The following is a 14260-nucleotide window of genomic DNA, read 5'->3' on the forward strand; positions in this document are numbered from 1 at the left end:
CCACCGGGAAAATGCAGTGTTAGGGGCCCGATCTTATAGGCTTGGCTAACCATTAATGCATCAAGGGTCTGGGCCCCTTGATAAATAATAATATATATAATAAATACTGCTAGTGCATGCATGTTAATGTAGCAGATTAATAACAGCAATGCACTGAAAAAAAAACACTGTAGTCCTATGCAGTATAATGTAACATATGCGTATTGTATAATTCAAGTGAACAGAGGATTCAAGAGGAGGGTTGGACACCCAAGCAATGGGGCCCACTGGGAGGTTTCCCTGTGCCCCTGTGGGCCAGTCCGACCCTGGGCAAAGGGCATTTAAACTCTATTTGAATTAGCTGGTCCATTTATTTAGTTATTCATTCATTTATTTATTTTTGCAGACTTATTGCGACCTATCTGGAGTGGGAGGAGCCTGTGAGGAGCCTAATTCCTCCTGAAGTGGTCGGGGCAACTTATGTCCATGACTCTGATCGTTCGAGGCAGGATGGTGAGTTTTTATTTGTCTGTTTATTGTGCCTTTACAATTGCGCTTTTGCCTTAGAAATACACATCTTCTATTTAGTGTTTTGCAGACTGGTTTTCACCTGATTGTTGTATGGTTAGTAGTTGTTAGTGTTGTACCTACCCATATTGTATTAAAAATCTTTTATGTGGCTTTTGGATGTATGAATAAAATTACTGCCTTGGCTTGTTTCTGTAGAATGTTAAAGTGTATTATTGGGTTTTTGGTGTGGCTCATGGGGCACAGACCCTTTATCGTAGCATAGTAAATGTGTTTGTTATGGTGAAATGTATGTGCAGCATGTGGTTTTTTTTGGGAGTATTTTTTGTTGTTTAGCCTAATGTTGTTGATACATATATTGGGGTGCTGTGTATTTGGGGACACATGTTCTGATTTTTGAAAAGGGGTAGTTGTTCTAGCTTTTCAGGACATGTGTTTAGCATTTATTTGTACTTTGGTCCAAAGATGTTGATTGGCCAGCTGCTTAGGTGTTTGTGTACGTCAATCCATATTTGTATAATGTATGTTGCATTTGTAATGTATTCTGTTAGTGTAGATTAATATTATCTGATACTATTCCATGGTTCAATATTGAACTGTTTGGCAGTGTCAACTAAGCATCTGGCCCTATGTTTCTGGCTTTTGGTTGAGTTGTTTCGCATAATTATGAATTCTGACTTCAGATGTCAAAAATGTAAATTTGTTTTAATCTATTTATTTACACAATATTATGTTACCAACCAAAAACATAATTTATTCACAGTGCGCAAAAAACCCATCACAGGCAGGACTCCCACCACGCAGGGCCAAGATGAGGATGATGGTGATGCAGGTAAAGTATCCTTTGAGGCACATATTATGTGTCCAAAAGTAAAACAAAAACATTAATGTATTTTTTCCCATAGGAACATCCACACCGCGACACATTTCGCAAAGGTGCGCTCCCCAACTCGGAAACACAGGCCTCAGAAGAGTCACCGTCCTGATGTCCCCACTACACAATCCGCGTTTCCACCACAACGCTGCATATCGAATGTGTCATCACGGCTCCCTGTCGACCTTTTGGAGAGTCCGCCAACACAGGACCCACAATCCCCACAGCTGCCTGGTGAGTAGAAACATAATAACATTGCAACACTTACTTACACAGTGACCTTTACACATAATTAGCGTAGAACAATACCACACACTAATCCTTGTACGGATCAACACCAACAACCACATGCCTAGCAAATATTAGGGGTTAACACCTCCTCAATAAGATACCGGCACTTCCCGTTGAGCGCAAAGCACTGTGGGACATGTAGTTCCCTAGCGCTCACGCGGGATTAACTATGACATTGTGGCATTCGGGAGCATGCGCACTGGTCACTTCCGGTCGCGAGTGACCGGAAGTGTGCTCAAAATAGCGATTTAGGGTATAAAAGGGCATGGGAATGCAGGGTGATGCACTATAACCCCTGAGGAAGTCCCATAAAAGCTGATAAAAGGGACGAAACGCGTTGGGCCAGCTTCCACTACCTCTCCAACGGCACTTACAACAGATAAGCTTGTTATAACTTTTTAAATTGTACGATTCCATTTTTATGTATATGTGTGTGATTAAAATTGTGAAAAACTATATCACACTATTAGCTCCCTTTTCTTTCTGTTTTTTTCCTTGAATCGAATAAACCCTTTTTTTCAAAGGTACTATACATTGTCAAGGAGTACCTTACAGGAGCAGCATTCTAAAAAGGAGTGAGTTATTACCTTCCTTTCCTTATTTTTAAACTTTATCACTCGGTTGTGATTCTGATTATCTACATTAGAAATCACATTATCAATATAGTGGTTTTTGAGACACTATAGACACATAGCACTTTTCTATAAATATTTTTTTAATATCGGCACTAACAAGTCACTGGTCACTTTATAATATTAAGAGCATTTTGCTGACACATATCTTCCCTTTCTGCCTATATAACTGTACCTAAACCCCTCGCTGAGGGTGTCCGTACATGGAGTAAGAGGACAAGGGAAGACGACCATTTAAAGATACCACTACAGGCATATCTTGATCATATTTCTGGTACTCATATATATTATTAGCTGCCCATTGAAGGAATTTTCCACACCAGAGCACTGAAGGCGCAGAGATTTTATCCCTATTGAACATTTTTACCTATGACTCATTGAAATATGAGTCAATAAGAAAGTCTATGCTGCAGCCCCTACACCTGGGAGTGCTGATGGGAATTGACATGAATGTTTATGCACGAATTATGTTATATTAATCCACCCATTGTAAACGTATAAGGTGTCAAGCGCTTGTTTTACATCCTTATTGCACACATTGTATTCTATTTCACTGGATTAATAAGCTGCTCCCTAAGTTTACAATATGAGTTCATTACGATCAAATTTAGGTGGCACTAGAACCCTTATGTGCCAAAAAAAATTCAGTGAGGATACCACAAATCAAAGTATCAATATTAATAATGATCTAGATAAAGAATTCTTGAATCTAGAAAAAATATTGATCAAGGAGACCAAAATCTGGTGGGACATTGCTGGTCTGGAACAATATCTAAAGGTTAATAGGATACCTAGAGGCCTAAGAGTTAACAAAACTCCCACTTTTGGGCAAAATAATGAGGACTTTGTCACCAGTTGGGATAAAATACTACATGAGTGTTCCTGCAAACTCATACAATTGATTGTGACTGAGAAGAAACGGGAAATAGCTAACCTAGACACTGAGCTGAAAAATAAAGACCAGTATCTAGAGCCTCTAAAAAATAATGAGGATTACAAAATTAATGAAAGTGTACTAATTAAGAAAATGGAGAGGATAGAAAACTAAGTGATACAGAGAAAAGAGAAAAAATTATCTCGAGACAAACAGGATTATTTTAACAATCCCATTAAACATTGGAATAAAACAGACACACAAACAACAAGAAACCATAGAAGGACCAATTACAACACAAGACAAGATAAAGGCTGGAGCACGGCACAATTCCGACCGAGAAGACAAAATGCCAGGATTAACTATACACAGAAGCCGAAAGAAATTGAGATCAGGAATAGATACGCTGTCTTAAATAGATTTAATTCAGAAAGTGATAGCGATTTTTTTATCGCCAGGAACACCACACTGGAGGGATAGATACAAAAGGATCTCTATAAAAGAGAGTGTCCATACCGCATCGCCTCTCAAAAGAACACTAGGAGAAGACGAGGAAGAAGAGCAGGGAAACCAAAACCAAAAAAGAAAAAAGAACAGGTACTGAACACCGACCTCAAGGACAAGGGCATATTCAATATTTCGGATAGGATTCTCACAAATTCGGAAAGATCCCTCCTTAGTAAAGGATTTTCGTTCGCACCAAGCAACAAACCTAATAGCTTCCAACTATTTATAGATTTAAACAAGTATGTTAGGAAGCTTACACTACAAAGGCATTATTTAAAGAAGGACACAGATGCAACAACTCATTATGAGACAAGCATGAACAAGTCTGGCCTTAAGAGGAACTCTAAATATTATCCCCAAGAATCTAGAAGCAGCCAGATAGATGCATTTTTTGAATTGGTCAAACAAGACATATGTAAGGAAAATGCGCCCCTCAAAATTAAGGACAACCTGAGTAACTTTGTGAAAAATGCCTTGAAAATTCTAAAAGAGGATAATACCATAGTGTTAAAACCAGCAGACAAAGGGGGAGGCTTGGTTATAATGAATCGTGTGGACTATGAGAAGGAGGTGCTTAGACTACTAAAGGATGAAAAATCATACATGAGATTAACCAAAGACCCCACTGGGGAATTCCTATCAGAGTTAAGAACTATTTTATTGGAAGGATTAAGAAGTGACATCATTAACAAAGATGAGTATCAGTTTATGCTGAATACCAATCCCACTATTCCAATTTTTTACTGTCTTCCAAAAATCCACAAAAGTCTTACAAACCCACCTGGCCGCCCCATAGTAGCGGGAATAGACTCTGTTACTGCAAATGTTTCTGAGTATGTGGAAATTTTTTTACACAAATATGTGGTGAAACTTGATTCATATGTGAAAGACACCACGGCAATCCTCCAATGCCTGGATAATTTTGAGTGGCAAAACGACTATCTCTGGGTGACTATTGACGTCCAATCTCTTTACACCTCCATAATACATCATCAAGGCATAGCCTCCTGTAGAGAATTCTTACTACAAGACCCCGAATTGAGAGATGACCATAAGAATTTTATCTGTGATCTTATCCTTTTTATACTAACACATAATTATTTAAAATTTTTAAGCGATTTTTATCTCCAGATCTGCGGGACCGCAATGGGGACAGTTTTCGCGCCCAGCTTTGCGAATTTGCATATGGGTTGCTGGGAAAAAAGTTATATATACAACAACAACAGGTTTAAGGAGAACATAGTCTTGTATCGAAGATACATAGACGATATCATAACAGAGCCGTAACTAGGTGTGTGCCGATGGTGCCTTGCCCACAGCGCAAATGCACTGAGGGCGCACCATCGGCCATCACACCCGCTAGCTCCGACAGATTGCTGATGGTGGCGGCGCCACCTGTGTCCCGCAGACGGCGGCGCCGCCTGCATGATCCTGCTGAAGTTGCCGCCGCCGCCCGCCTGTGTCCCTCTGCAGCCGATGCCCGCTCACCCACCCGCAACTTCCTCTGAAAACCTACTCTATACTGAAGTTAAAGCCAAAGCTGCCGCCGTCCACCTGCCCGCCCACCTGTGTCTAGTTGAAGCCGCCGGCTTCAGCCGGACACGGGTGGGCGGCGGCGGCTTCGGCTTCAACTTGGAGACAGCGGCGGCCGCAGACATGGTGAGGAGGGGCTGCTACCGGCCGCATAGGTTATGCTGGGCCGGGGGATTAGGCAGTGTTTGCGCTGTAGCCGGTGTATATAGTGCCGGACAGTGATCGGGATGTGGGTACGCGCTCACATTGTACTGACTGACCTGTGTTTCCTTGTCTTGCATTGCACAGTGTGACTTCTCAGAAGACCAGATCGCCGGTAAGTGGCCGCATATGTATGTTACTGGCTGATGACTGTGGCACTTGGGTTACCATCGGTGGCTGATCACAGCCAGGAGAGCTTATTCCCCACACACCACATTCACTCACCCTTCTCCATTGCCAACACTTGCCCACACTCTCACTCCTTTCTCTCTCCCTCCTTTCTGGTGACCAGATTGACACACCCCCTGGACTGCTAGAGGGTAAGTATCTGTGCCATGCTGTGAGGTTGCCCCCTGCCCTCTACTCTATGTACCTGGGTGTGCAGCTCCTCTCCTGCACCCTGTCTGTCACCCCTCCCCAGCCCTGCACCCTGTCTTTCACCCCTGCACCCTGTCACCCCCCAGCCTGTACTCTGATGTTCTGCGGGATGATATTGGCTCTTGCATTTAACCTGTGCAGCCAGCGCCTGTACTGGGGTCTGGGGCAATACATGTCTGCTCTTGTCTGGTTTTGCATTGAAATAAGTGATTGCCAGCTTCTTTCATGCCAAGCTAACAGTTGCAGAATCTGTGTAGCATATCCATGTTGTGAGCTGGCACTAATGACTGTTTCAGGTGTATATACTGTTATTCTAACTGCAGGACCTTTCATGCATCCTGTAAACAGCAGTAGAGCATTTTCTCTGCGAGAGCGAGTTGCAGTAATTTCTGCAGTTTAATACAGTGTCTCCTGGGGAGAGCTATTTTGCATGTTGTATCCTAAACTGTGCAGGAGTTTGGTTCAAAAAGGGTTGAGATTGCCTAAAGGATAAAAAAAAAAAAAAAGGGGCAGACTAGATGGGCCAAGTGGTTCTTATCTGCCGTCAAATTCTATGTTTCTATGTAACTTCATTTCAGAGGAGGTTTTCAAGTCGCCGTGGCTGCTGTAAGCTCAGTGCAGCGCTGCGGCATCAGTATAACAGATGGCCCAGCGGCAGCCCAGCCCCCCTCCCCTGCAGTTCAGGAGAGACGTCACTTGATGATGTCAGACATCTCTCCCACACTGCCCTGCGCCCTGACTCTCCTGCTGCACAGCAAGGAGCCCTGGAGCCCATAGAACGTGGAACTTGGAAGAGCCTGTGTGCTGCTGTCGACTCTGGTTAGTAAAGTCTGAGTCCCCACTGACAGCACATACACACAGCCGCTGATGCTGTGCTCCATTTCCTCCTGCCTCCTATTTCCCTGCATCTCCCCCTCAGCACCCTGATCCTCACCCACCTTGTGTCTCCCCCTCAGCACCCTGATCCTCACCCTCCCTGTGTCTCCCCCTCAGCACCCTGATCCTCACTCTCCTTGTGTCTTCCCCTCAGCACCCTGATCCTCACCCTCCTTGTATCTCCCCCTCAGCACCCTGATCCTCACCCGATCTGTGTCTCCCCCTCAGCACCCTGATCCTCACCCTCCCTGTGTCTTCCCCTCAGCACCCTGATCCTCACCCTCCCTGTGTCTCCCCCTCAGCACCCTGATCCTCACCCACCTTGTGTCTCCCCCTCAGCACCCTGATCCTCACCCACCTTGTGTCTCCCCCTCAGCACCCTGATCCTCACCCTCCCTGTGTCTCCCCCTCAACACCCTGATCCTCACCCTCCCTGTACGTCCCCCTCAGCACCCTTATTTTCACCCTCCTTGTATCTCCCGTAATGTGTAAAAAGGTGGACTGCTGCCTCAATGTGTAAAAGGAGGATTGTCTGCCTGCCTAATGTGTAAAAAGGGGGACTCTGCAGCCGTAATGTGTAAAATGGGGACTCTGCCTGCCGTAATGTGTAAAAGGGAGCTCTGTGGCCATGCTCCTTCCCCATGAAGCCACGCCCCCTTTATTTTGAGCGCACTGGCCCTGTTTTTGTATATGGGGGTGTGTGTGGGGGGGCGCCGATGCTGTTTCTTGCACACAGCGCTGAAATGTCTAGTTACGGCACTGTATCATAATAATCTGGAAGGGAGAGGAATCCCTCCTGATGGATCTCATGAACTACATCACAGCCAATTATCTCAATTTATCTTTCACTTTTAAAGTACACAGCAAAGAGATTGAATATTTGGATCTGGTACTATCAGCAGAAGAAGGTACTGTACTCTCAAGGAATTACATAAAGGAAGTAGACAGGAACAGCTACCTTCATTTCAAAAGCGGCCATCAGAAGAAATGGAAAACAAACATTCCATATTCCCAATTTTGCAGACTAAAAAGGAATTGTAAGAAGGAGGAAGATTTTCAACAACAAATGGCAACGTACGCAAATAGATTTGAAGATAGGGGCTACCCAACATCTGTGATTGAAGCTGCGAAATTAAAAACTTGTGAGGTGAAACGGGAAGACCTACTCCCTTACAAGAAAAAGGAAGCCCTGGGTAACCAAAATTTCAACTTCATCGCTACATTTAATAGTGGAGAAGGAGTTCTTAAGAAAGCCATCAACAAACATTGGAACATTTTACGGACGGATGCAGTATTGAACCCTGTACTTCCTATGCATCCAAGAATAATCTACAGGAAAGCAAGGAATTTAAAGGAAATACTGGCTCCGAGTATATTGAAACCAACTCGCACGGAGAGTACAGACAACTGGATGAAAACAACTGGCTTCTATAAGTGCAATCACTGCTGTATCTGCAAGTACATACACAAGGATGGTAAACAATTCAGTAACATGGATTTGTCGAAGTCTAACAAAATTAAAGACATGATGAACTGCTCTAGTACTTACGTGATAGATGTCTTAGAATGTACCTGTGGCTTCAAATATATAGGAAAAACAAAGAGACCCTTACGACTGAGAATACAGGAACACATTAGAGCCATTAAAAACAAGATGGACAACCATTCAGTGCCAAGACACTTCAACAAATACCATAATGCAAATCCAGAAGACGTGAGCTTTAAAGCCATAGAACATGTAGTCCTGGGCGACAGAGGAGGAGATTGTGACAATAAATTAGCTAAAAGAGAGATGTATTGGATCTATCAACTAAATACATTGACCCCTATAGGTCTTAATGACTACTATGAACTAGCACCTTTTTTATAAGACAAGGGAATAATATTAGTTTATATAACCAAATTAGGCGTCAACACTGGGTCTCGACTTTGAACTATGAAACGTCAGGAACTGTGCACTGTGACACAAATATAGTACTGGCGTTTCTTGGTTTCTAGTTTACGGACATAATAGTGTACATTTATACGTATTATATAAATCATATCTATATATATATATATTTTCTAAAGCACATTATACATCTCAATCTCTTTTATATATGTCCTCATCTTAATTCATTTAAATGGTCCAAGTATTTTATTATTGCTACCACATTATATTATATTTTAGTATACTATACATTTTAAGTGGTCCTAGATTTTATTTACAGATTATACTATAGTACTATATATATATATTTTATACAATGTTTTTTATACTATAAGAAATTCTTTTTAAGAGATTACTTACCTTTTTCTATGTTTTATGTTATGTTTTTAATGTAATTGTTATGGTTTAATTGGTTTGTACTTATGTATTGCCTTGCATTCCCCATATGTCATTATACTATCTGAAAACTGGTTGCCATGGTTACAGCCATTTATAACAATACTAAAACGTGAGAATGTTTATAACAGTACAAAAACGTGAGGATTATACAACACAAATAATATGTATAACAATCTCTTTCTACCTCGAATACATAATGGTGTCTTATGGGCAATGTAGTTCTGGTGTGATTTAACCACAACACTGCGAGTATACAGTATTTACATCTGTGTGACCACTTCCGGTCATGCGCTGCCCCTCCGCAAATAAGATACTGGCACTTCCCGTTGAGCGCAAAGCACTGTGGGACATGTAGTTCCCTAGCGCTCACGCAGCATTAACTATGACATTGTGGCATTCGGGAGCATGCGCACTGGCCACTTCCGGTCGCGACTGACCGGAAGTGTGCTCAAAATAGCGATTTAGGGTATAAAAGGGCATGGGAATGCAGGGTGATGCACTATAACCCCTGAGGAAGTCCCATAAAAGCTGATAAAAGGGACGAAACGCATTGGGCCAGCTTCCACTACCTCTCCAACGTCACTTACAACAGATAAGCTTGTTATAACTTTTTAAATTGTACAATTCCATTTTTATGTATATGTGTGTGATTAAAATTGGGAAAAACTATATCACACTATTAGCTCCCTTTTCTTTCTGTTTTTTTCCTTGAATGGAAAAAAACCTTTTTTTCAAAGGTACTATACATTGTCAAGGAGTACCTTATAGGAGCAGCATTCTAAAAAGGAGTGAGTTATTACCTTCCTTTCCTTATTTTTAAACTTTATCACTCGGGTGTGATTTTGATTATCTACATTAGAAATCACATTTTCAATTTAGTGGTTTTTGAGACACTATAGGCACATAGCACTTTTCTATAAATATTTTTTTAATATCGGCACTAACAAGTCACTGGTCACTTTATAATATTAAGAGCATTTTGCTGACACATATCTTCCCTTTCTGCCTATATAACTGTACCTAAACCCCTCGCTGAGGGTGTCCGTACATGGAGTAAGAGGACAAGGGAAGACGACCATTTAAAGATACCACTACAGGCATATCTTGATGATATTTCTGGTACGCATATATATTATTAGCTGCACATTGAAGGAATTTTCCACACCAGAGCACTGAAGGCGCAGAGACTTTATCCCTATTGAACATATATATATATATATATATATATATATATGTATGTTTACACTTGAGGCATACAGTAGCATATTGCTCGAAAAAGTATGCACCCGAAGCATAAATTAAAGCTTACCCAGATTAGCATCCTTTGACAATGGTGTGTATTTACATCTATACATGTACTGTGTAGATCTGGTATTCCATTCATATATGTATCCCAACCAAGTCTAATTTGTGGTTTATGCTTAATTTTTTAATAACTGTGGGGGTAATTCCAAGTTGATCGCAGCAGGAATTTTGGTAGCAATTGGACAAAACCATGTGCACTACAGGGGAGACAGATTTAACATGTGCAGAGAGAGTTAGATTTGGGTGGGGTGTGTTCAATCTGCAATCTAATGTGCAGTGTAAAAATAAAGCAGCCAGTATTTACCCTGCACAGAAACAAAATAACCCACCCAAATCTAACTCTTTCTGCACATGTTATATCTGCCTTCCCTGCAGTGCACATGGTTTTGCCCAACTGCTAAAAAAAAATCTGCTGCGATCAACTTGGAATTACCCCCTGTGTTTGGACAGTAAGTTGTGTCTTTGTATTCCTGTTTGTTTTGTGTTTGCCTCCAAAAAAATTGAGGGAAGAAAACCCAACACATAGGCCTGGCCTTAATGCAAATTGAGTATTGTTGCAAACGTAAAGAAAAACTTTTGAATGACAAATTATCATGTATGTTGAACACAAAACTAGAAATAACCATGACAGCAAATATATGTCTACCGTTACTAAAATGTTGTCCCATTAAACCACATACAGATGCTGACAACATGCCTCAGGATACCCAGCAGGACACAGAAATGGAGGAAACCTTTATCCTTCAACTCCAGCCAATAGACCCAACCCGACCTACCTTGCCACCTGTGAGTAAGCCTCCACCACAAAGTACACCTGCACCACAAATGAGTCCAACAACACCACAGGCTCAAATACAGGATCAGGCATTTTGGGACAGTTGGGCAACCCAACAGGAAAATAATCTTGAGTGTCTGCGCAGACAAACCCAATTTCTGGCAAGTCTGCCACATCAGCTACCAAGTATAAGTCGTAATAGTAGCCGAATAAATGTTAAAGTCAGTCGAATTGCAAATACTATGGAGCAAATGCGTGCTGATAACATACATATGATGAACACTTTCCAAAGAATCATGGATGAGCAACACCGACAACACCAAAACTACATACACATTCTGGAAAATAACCAAAAGATTACTGAAAGCCTAAGCCGCATAATAGAAAATCACACGGCAGCAACCACAGACCCGAAACTCTCAGTAACCTGAGCCACAACATGTTTGCTACAACCTCGACAACCAAGCACCAGCTCGGGAAACACAATGCCAATCATGACCCCAGTTACCTCCCCAGTAAGGAGATCCAGCCGAACACGGCAAACGTGCCTGGGCAAACCTGCAGCCTCCAAAGTGCCACCCAAAAAAATTAGACTCCCCCTATGCAGGTTCAATCTGTTTAGGAGGAGAAAACACTGTTAGTTGCACTGTATGATCAAAACAGAAATGGAGCTTTGAACATAATTTACAACACGCTTTCTGTTATATGTTGAAAGTTTGAATGACTGTCAGTGTAACAGGACCATTCAGTCAGTTATTTTATAATTTTCAAAAAATTTACATACCCTCATGAGTAACCTGATTTGTTACTGCCACAAATAGAGATATGATTATGTTTTTTGGTATGATACAATTTAGACAACATTGGTCAGAGATATTTATGGCCTTACTCTATTGGCATAATGGCTTGGTCAGTAACCATAAAATCTGACGGCCAAATTACAATAAAAATATGCTTCATTACAGAATGGTCATCATCCTCCTTCTTTGCAGGCATAATTAAAAACAATACTCAATATTTTTTGGTCTGTAACCAGATATTATACAGTCCTTATTACTTGCTAAAATACGTCAGTTGCCATATTGTTAGCAGCTACAAACCAATTTAGTCATACTTGAGTATGTTGTGTGTGGTTTGTTCCAAAAGGCAATGTCATTGTTAGTTTGTAATGTTGGAACATTATTATAATGTCAGCATTAATTAGTCACATTGAGTCATTACACCTATATTAAAATTTGCACTTTGGTTGAGCGCTCAGTGCAGCATATGTTTGAGCACAATGACAATGCTCATGTATCCACATTATGAATATGTTATTTGGTCTAATTAGGTTTTTGTCAACACACATTATGCGGTTTCTTCGTACACCAAAAAATACAGGTGTGATTAATGGTGAAGCTGAAACACATGTAAACTCGCTTTACAAAAGCAGATCTATTTATTGTGCGCGTTTTTTTACAATTTGCAATTTTTCACGATGTAATTGAGTGCAGCCGTGTTTGGCCGATGGTGTATTCATTCGTATTTGTGAACTCTGTTGTGAAAAAAATACGAATGCACTCATCACTGCCGAGATTTCTGTTTAGTAAATTCCCGAGATGACACTTTGAAAAAAAATAAAAATCGGGCAAAATCGGGAGCTTAGTAAATATACCCCTTGGTCCAAGTCACATTTCTTCTCAGATGTCGAATAGAGACAAATACTTTGCCTTTAAATATGCGACTTGTGTTATGAGGACTGAATGATGTAACTTGAAACGATATTTGTAATTTGAATAAATTATGAAATATTTATTCAAATCGAAACAGTGTGACAGGAAAAGTTGGAGACACACTGGAAATAGCTATTCTAAGCACACTGGTAATTCATAGCTACAGATAATTGGCGTGATTCCAATTTTTATGTCAAACAGCTTTTCAAAGAACACTGTTTGGGCACAACCCTTTCAAATGTAAATTACACACACACACACACACACACACACACACACACACACACACACACACACACACGTAGTCCTGGGGATTAAATGATATTTTATTACCCAATAAAAATAAAATAGAATATTATTACTGCTTATCTGGCTACTAACAAACAGTGGCATTTGGACTTAAATAAATAAGCTCTCATAGGGCCTAATTCAGACCTGATCACTAGGGTGCGTTTTCTGCATCCCTGCGATCAGGTATTCGCAGCCTACAGGGGAGGGGCAAATCACTTTGCAGGGGTGCGATCACATGTGCAGGAGAGCTGCACAAACAGAAGTTTGTGCAGTCTCTGCACAGACCAGGACTTTCTCTTCCAGTGCGATGATCGGGACAGGAGCTGACGTCAGAAGCCCTCCCTTCAAACGCCTTGACCCTCTGCGTTTCTCCGGACACTCCTTAAAAACTGTCAGTTACCACCCACAACCACCTCTTCCTGTCAGTCACCTTGTGATTGCCCATGCGATCGTTTTTCTTGCACCATCCCGTTGCTGCCCGGTGATCCCCGTCGCTGCGGACTGATGCACCTGCGCATTGTGGTGGATACGCATGCGCCGTTCAGACCTGATCACAGGCTGAACGAGAACGCAGCCTAGCGATCAGGTCTGAATTAGGCCCATAGTTTGCATGCCTGTGTCTGAATATTTAGTGCTGTATAGGACTGAATACACTATTTGAAAAAGCCTTTTATATGTGAATATTTTCTCGTATGTGAAATAATACTGGCTGGTGTTTTTATGATATTGGTACATATTATCCTTATAAACCAGGAAACTCATGAATTACACAGCTTCTGTGGCTGATTAAAACCAGGTGAAACGCAGACTTGAATTAAGCCAGCCACAGGACCTGTGTAATTCATGAGTGGCCCAGCTTAAAGGGATAGTATAGTAAGTCTATGTCTTAGTATCTATCTATCTATCTATCTATCTATCTATCTATCTATCTATCTATCTATCTATATATATATATATATTGTGTTTTCAGTTGTAAGGGCTGAGTACTCCCTTATTTGATTGCTGCTGGGGAATTTGTGGTCTATTGCTGGACCATCTTTATTTTGCTTCTTTCACTTTGTTACTTTTTAAATCTGCCCCACCTGCAGTGCAACATGGTTTTGCTAAGGTTAAAATTTACTTGCTCTTATTTGCTTTACTCCAACCTCAGGCCAAATTTAAGTGAGCTGCAAGAA

At 41.3% G+C, this 14260-nt stretch overlaps 1 long non-coding RNA gene across 1 annotated transcript; it reads left to right on the top strand.

Annotated features, from left to right (window-relative positions):
• The first annotated feature begins 1269 nt into the window (after positions 1-1269).
• On the top strand, positions 1270-12122 carry LOC134929230 (uncharacterized). The gene is made up of 3 exons (XR_010178400.1): positions 1270-1339; positions 1413-1615; positions 10990-12122. It is a non-coding gene; the product is annotated as an uncharacterized LOC134929230 (long non-coding RNA).
• Positions 12123-14260: the final 2138 nt, after the last annotated feature.

The sequence above is a fragment of the Pseudophryne corroboree genome, chromosome 5, assembly GCF_028390025.1.
Source record: "Pseudophryne corroboree isolate aPseCor3 chromosome 5, aPseCor3.hap2, whole genome shotgun sequence".
In the NCBI taxonomy this organism is placed as follows: domain Eukaryota; kingdom Metazoa; phylum Chordata; class Amphibia; order Anura; family Myobatrachidae; genus Pseudophryne; species Pseudophryne corroboree.